The 7203-nt window shown below is 37.5% G+C and overlaps 1 long non-coding RNA gene across 1 annotated transcript; it reads left to right on the top strand.

Moving 5' to 3' along the window:
• The first annotated feature begins 538 nt into the window (after positions 1-538).
• LOC116565340 lies at positions 539-5983 on the top strand. Its single transcript, XR_004275395.1, has 2 exons — positions 539-589; positions 5803-5983. It is a non-coding gene; the product is annotated as an uncharacterized LOC116565340 (long non-coding RNA).
• The last annotated feature ends 1220 nt before the right edge of the window (positions 5984-7203 follow it).

The following is a 7203-nucleotide window of genomic DNA, read 5'->3' as shown; positions in this document are numbered from 1 at the left end:
ACTTCAGATTTTGGTGCTTTTGTCATCTTGCTACAGGGCTCTGGACCTTGGACAGTTTTGGAAATGGTTGTTCAGGAGGCAAGTCTTCCCAGAGAATGCATGTGCTGAGCTGCTCTCATGTTTGCTGGTGGGCAGTTGGTCTCCTGTGTCCCCAACACCACAAAGGCTTTCATGGACAGAGTCCTTCATGGGTAAGAGAAAAAGCTGGGACACACTTAAAAAATAGTACATGTAAAAGTGATGTTCTTTATAAGAAAAATGTTCTTTATTCATTTTAGAAAAAGAGTTGAGTCCAAATTTACCAAAGTATAAGCGTTGAAAGACAAAAGCTGTGGAGATTAAAAAAAAAAAAAAACAGAAAAACAGACACTTTGCTTCATGCATATATCAAGAAATTTTAAAAATCAAAGACAAACTAAAATTGTCAGTAGGGGTCCTGCAGGCAAAAAAGACGTCATCTAAAAAGGAGTCTTAAGGAGACAGCAAAAAAATAAAGATGTACAAGAAAACTACAAGTAAATGCTGTATATCTTCCTTTAGGTTTTGAGCACGTTTGGATTAACTGCCAAAAGAAATCCTTCAAAAGGAAGTGGGTGTGTACTGCGAGGCCTGGCTTATGGGCTTCCCTGCCTTTATAAAATTCATGTCAATTAGTTTCAGCTTCATGGAACATTAGTCATAAAGATATGAAAGCAATGCTCTAATCTGACCATAGGTGACTTTATGGACTCACTTTAAACACTTTATTGTCCCTTTCTCAAGAAAATATGAAGCACAATGAAACAAATTGCAAGGCTAAAGCCAAGCATCAAGAATCCTGATAGTCAACATAATTAACCCCTAGAGTGGATGTAGAATCTGCAGCAGAGGCCCAGATCAGGAGCTAAGTGTCAGATAGGACTGGACAGATAAGAGAAATCAACAATATGGGCCACAGACTTCAATATTGTGAAATAAGTCATTGGCCTTCACAGCTAATATAGAGACCAGTACCTGCTACTTGGAATTCTGGCAAAGAGAATAAAGTGATTAAAACCCGATTGACCTCTGTAGTTGGTCCTGAGAGAATCTAACAAAATCCAACTTCTTTTGTTTACCTGCTCTATCTCCCATGTTGAATAAGAATGTTGAGGTCAAGGTGAAGCAGGTAGCAGGGGTCCAGCCTGAAGGGGAGAGTGGAGCAGGAAGTGGGGGTGGTAAGGATAAGTAGAATTTGCTCAATGCTTTTCAGGAGAATGAAAGAGTACATCAGACAATAGCATATAGTCTTTGCTACCTTTTCTTTTTATACAATGTTACAGACTTCAAAGAGATTCTATATTCCAAACCTTCACGAGATTTCTCACAAGAATATTTATATAAAGCAAGGTACATGCAAAGAAATTGAAACTCAAGCGATTAATTGACATGCTCAAAGTCACCTGAATAATAAATAGGACAGCCTGGATAGACTCCAACCCAGAGCATCCTGAGTGATTTTCCCAGGAATGTTTTCATTTCTGTGTCGTTTAATTCTGATGTCCCATTCATATGGAGACACATGATGTGGACTTCTGTTTACTACCATGTAAATAAAGAGCAACATGGAGATGAGATAAGGGAATGTCTAGAATGCCAGAATCAAACTAGCATCAATAGTGGCAATTATACAAATGATGGGGGAAGACACCAGGACCTTAGAAATGGTATTTTAGATGTTACCAAGCAAGGCCATCTAAAGTAAGCCTTCAAAGAATTCCAGAAGCAAAGAAAACAGATGAAAAGGCATGAAAATTGAACACTCTAATAACAGTTAAAGTAAATGGGATTGCTCTTGGCAAGCCTAAGAACTATGTCTGATTGGAGAGATACTGTAAATGAAACAGCAGATGAGGTCATACATCCATTCTACAGTATATCTTTTAATAGGGAAGGCAGTTGTAAACGAGGTGACTATCCCTTGAGTTCCATGATTTTAATTTTGTAACATAATGTGTATTCACTTATATTTTCTATTGCGTATGAGTCCATACACAATTAGTGGTTAAATTTTTGAAAATATAAAGATTTTTACTCATAAAATTTATCATTCAAGGTTGGGATGCTTATATTTTTGGCAACAAAAGAGGAACAAATCTGTTAAAAGTAGTTTTAATTGGAATCATTTAAAGGAACTTTGTAGGATCATGTTACTTCACACATAAGGAGAATATTGCTCTAGCTTGTGGCTTCAGTGATATATTTTGTGTGGACTGGTTCCAGTGATTCTCGCTCATGAAATGTGTAGAGAAGTCTGTTGACACTTCTTATCCTCTTTCTCTTTTTCCTTCCTTGAAGCAAAAATAGTCATTTTGGAATTAGGAGGAAAAGGACAAGAAAACTTTTGACTTAATCTTAACATTGCTGATCTCCTGAGCTAATGAAAGCAACAAGTTCTTACTCTCAGATCTTGTATTCTGTGATTTTAAAAAAAGACTGCCTCTAGTTTTTAAATTACTTTTTAAAAATACCTAATCAGATATTTTATTTGAAACCACAGACATTTCTAATTATACCCTAACTTCCTGTCTTGCTTTCTCTTTCAGCTTCGTGTCAGTCTTTCTTTTGTGGAGATTTGTTTTTTTTCAGTCTTTTTGTCTGAGTAGCATTTGCATCCCCTTTCTATGTGAGATGAATCTTGGCGGGAGAAAGAGCAAACTTTATAGAAACATTAACTATATAAACTATAAAACCTAAAAATGCCCGATACCTTCTCAACCTGATTTGAAGCTGGGGTTTGGGTAAATACTTTGGGGTCTCTATGTTGGATGCACTCATACGAGTTTTTGAGTAGGAAGTTAGTGACACCCTAAAAAACATGGAAAGTGAGTCATTCTCTGATAAAGGAAGTGGTTACAGCACAATTGTGTTCCTCATATATCAGTGACAACTGTAGCTAGGACACCCAGTGTTCTAGTTTTTGGGGGCAGAAGTAGTTTCCTCATCAGTCCAGTTTTGCAGCCTTAATTGGGGCATTGTTTCAAGATTCATTATTCTGAGCAAGATGGTTCGGCTCTCCTGGCCATGCAGAGAGCTACCCATTAGTTTTTAAAATAAACTCTTTTTTTCCCCTCCCATTTATTCAGTCATGATTGATTTCTTTTGCTTGCAGATAAGAACCCTTCTTGACGTATTGTCTATCTCTTAGATCAAAAGAATAGAGGCCAGAGAAGAGGAGCTTGGCCAGTAGAAACATCTTGCTTTTCTGCTTGGATATGCTGTTACATTTTACAAATGAATAAGCATGTTAATAAGCTGACAAGAGAAAGAGAGAGGAAGAAAACACTTAAAAAAAATAGAAACCACTGCATTTATATGGCTTTAAGGATCTGTGTAAAAACTGTTGGTAACACTTTAGGGTAAAAGGTATCAATTGATCAATTGCTATGTCTCTATTGTTCATTCATATCCTTCATTCATTAGGTAACCAATCTCCGTGCTTCTTTGTCTCAAGGACGTTTTGAGTTTGAAAAGAATTGAAGTTTTACTTCCAAACTAGATTTTCATCTTCTATCAATCTATACCCTTTGATAAAACTGTGCTAGATGCCCTTGAAAGAGAGGAGAGAGAATGCCTCCTGAGAGAAATAAAAGAAAAGGGATTACTTTTACTCTTGTGAAAAGAATTTTCGTACATCCAGTTTCCTGACTCCAAGACTTGGAGATCTGTGGTATTTCCAGGTGGTAGTGTAAGGACGTGGAACCACTGTAGGGATTCCTCAAGAACCACACCAGGAACCCTGCTCACTATCAGTGCTGTGTGCAGAAAGCAAGATTTCAGGAGGAATATTGGTGGGTTTCAGGCTTGCCAAAATTTGCTCCATTCTCAGTGTGGTGCACCAAAGCATCAGTTAGAAAGAAGCTGGATGTGGATTCCAGACCCTGTGGAACGGACTCCAGTGTCTAGGTAGTAAACATTGTACAGAAGACCAATGACCCAGGAGCCACCCTCTGTCATTGTGCTACCTGAGACCTTCACATACTTCATTACCCTGGTAGTAGAGGGTCCCCAAGAATTGCTGAGATAGATTTTTGACTGTCTTGGCAAGAAGTAGGCAAGAAGTAAGTGTTAAGCACATTTATAGAAAATAAAGAAATGCATTATTGTATTAGTTTGTTAGGGCTGCCATAACAAAGTACATAGACCTTACGAGTTGAACAACAGATATTTCTTTTCTCAAAAATGTGGAGGCTAGAAGTCCAAGTCAAGATATCAGTAGGATGATTTATTTCTCTTGAGGCCTTTCTTGTCTTCACCCTGTGTTTTTACTGTGTGCGCATGGTCTTTGTGTGTGTCTGTGTCCTAATCTCCATGTTTTAATAAGTACACCCCTCATATTGGATTAGGACTCCCCATAAGACCTAATTTTTTCTGAATTATCTTTTTAAAGACCCTATCTCTATATACAGTCATACTCTGAGGTACTATAGATTAGAACTTTAGCATATAAATTTTGTGGGACACAATTTATTCCATAACAATTACATTTTGCCTGACTGAGTTTGAGATTGTGTTAAATAAAGTTTTCTCTATGATGATACTACAAATTATTATATTACTAACAATATAAATAATAATAGCAAATAGGCATTAGGTACTTTTAAAAAACATTTTATGTGACAACTCATTTAATCCCTGTAATAGTCTGACTTAAGAGATATATTGTTCACATTTGATTAATCAGAAAGCTGAGACATAAAACATTTCTATGACGTTTGTAAACACTAAGGTATACTGCATCTCAAAAATAAAAATAATACAATAATTACTAAGCATGGAAAGTATGGCATAATTGATCCTCCAGTTGGATCAGAGAAGGGATTTCTGCTATGACCTTTCCCATTTTGTTCTTAGCTCCTGAAGTTTCTATCCTATCATTTAACATGGGTAGCTGTATTAGTCAGGGTTCTCTAGAAGGACAGAATTAATAGGATACACGTATATGCAAAGGGGAGTTTATTAAGGAGTATTGATTCACACGATCACAAGGAAGGTGAGGTCCCACAATAGGCCATCTCTGAGTTGAAGAGCAGTGGAGCCAGTCCAAGTTCCAAAGCTGAAGAACTTGAAGTCCAATGTTCAAGGGCAGGAAGCATCCATCACAAGAGAAAGATATAGGCTGGGAGGATAAACCAGTCTATTCTTTTTTTTACTTTATTCTGTCTGCTTATATTCTGGCTGCAGTGGCAGCTGATCAGATATATTGTGCCCACCAGGATTGAGGGTGAGTCTCCTTTCCCAGTCCACTGACTCAAATGTTAATTTCCTTTGGCATCACCCTCATAGACATACCCACAACAATACTTTGCATCCTTCAATCTAATCAAGTTGACACTCAATAATAACCATCACAGTTCCCATTTGTAATGCTAAAATTGGCTGGCTAGGAAGCAGAGGTGAGACAAAACTCTTGAAATTATCTCCTTTTTTATTGTAGGGCATAGATATTTGGGTCTCTGGCGTCTCAGTTATAGATAAAATCATAGTATAGAAATGCTGCGAGTCTACAGCCTTATTATTTTTAAAATTTAATGGACCTAGATTTGGCTCTGCAACAAAAAATACTCCCAAACCTAAATCACTAAGGAAGGGTGCAGTCTCCCTTCTGTAGTGGCATTTAAAGTCTTATTTTACAACCTTAGGATCCATCTTTCTTGTTCAGTTTGTTTAGTTGTTTTTTTGTACTATTCAGGTTTTGAGTGACTTTATTGGGAATTATGCGAGTCAGGGTCTACAAGTTATTGATCTAGGACTTACTTCCTTTCTCTACTCATTTCAGTTAAGAGCTCCATTCCGCTGTCTGGCTTTCAAGGAAGAAGGGCTGAACCATGCCAAGTTATTGTGACGTTTGGGACAAACCAAAGAATTGAGCACACTGGTAAGTCATTTTGAAAACAGAGACCTAGCCAAGGATATGTTCACTTAGTAAGAGGTCACATCTTCTGCAAAATAACAAAGCAATCAAATTTCTCTCAATAAAATTGGTTGCTATGTGAAGACACGATAAAGTATAAATAACATGTAAATTGTATTTATTGTTGCTATTATTATTCTACTTCTGTGGTATAACCCCACAGTAGCAGATACGAGAGTCATTTTATAAAAACTGGGGCCAAAAATCAAGAACTACAGCTGACCTTTGAACAATATAGGTTTGAACTGCATGGGCCTACCTATAATCAGATTTTTAAAAAATAGATATATACAATTGGGCTTCTATTTTGGCTGGTTCTCCACCCACAATCAAACGTGCACATTGAAAATACAGTGTTAGCAGGATGTGAAACCTGGGTATACGGAGGGCCAAGGGGACCACTTTTCATATCGGCAGGTTCTGCAGGGCTGACTGCGGGACTTGAATATGCACCAGCTTTGGTGTTTGTGAACAGTCTTGGAACCAGTACCTTGCAGATACCAAGGGATGACTGTATTTATTTTGAAATAATAATGCAAAAACATTTAACAAAAAAGATTATAGCAATTAATCTTAATCCTGGCTGCAGAGTAGAATTGCTAGGTGGCTTCTACATAGTAATGTCTGACTCTACTGAGTATTACTAGTTTTTGAAACTTTACAGGTGATTCTAACATAAATCAAGGATTGAGAATCAGTGAGCTATAGGAAGAGCTATCAGGCTGCTCGGTAAGAGTGGATTAAATAAAATAAATATTTTGTTCTCTTACTTAAAAGAAATCTGGAGAGAGTCACTGCAGGGCTGGTGTGGTGGCTCTGTGCTACTATCGGGAACCCATGTTCATGCCATCTCTTTCTCGGCATGTGACTTTCATTCACAAGATCATCTCATAGCAAGATTTTGTTATTTATTTAACCATTATTTATTAGACAACTACCCTATCATTGGAACTGTTCTAGGTTCTAATTACATTTTAGATAGAGTAGCCACAAAATACCTTGCTGAAAAGGTGATGTTTGAGTAAAAAACTAAAGGAGGTTAAGGAGCAAGCCATGCAGATATCTGTGGTAAGTGTTCAAAACAGAGCAAAGAGATGTAAGTCCCTAAAGTAGGAATGGGCCTGCTGTATTTGCAGAAAAGCAAAGAAGCCAACGTGGCTAGCATTAGATGAGTACAGTGTTAAGCAGAAGGGACGTGAGACAGATGGGAGAGGGTGACATACTGAGTAAGCTTTCTAGGCTCTGAAAACACTTTCAATTCATTTCACCCC

This window comes from Sapajus apella, unplaced genomic scaffold (genome assembly GCF_009761245.1).
Source record: "Sapajus apella isolate SASKATOON/1434 unplaced genomic scaffold, GSC_monkey_1.0 scaffold40, whole genome shotgun sequence".
Classification (NCBI taxonomy): Eukaryota; Metazoa; Chordata; class Mammalia; order Primates; family Cebidae; genus Sapajus; species Sapajus apella.
Note: the sequence above shows the minus strand (reverse complement) of the source record. Positions and strands in the feature narration are given on the sequence as shown.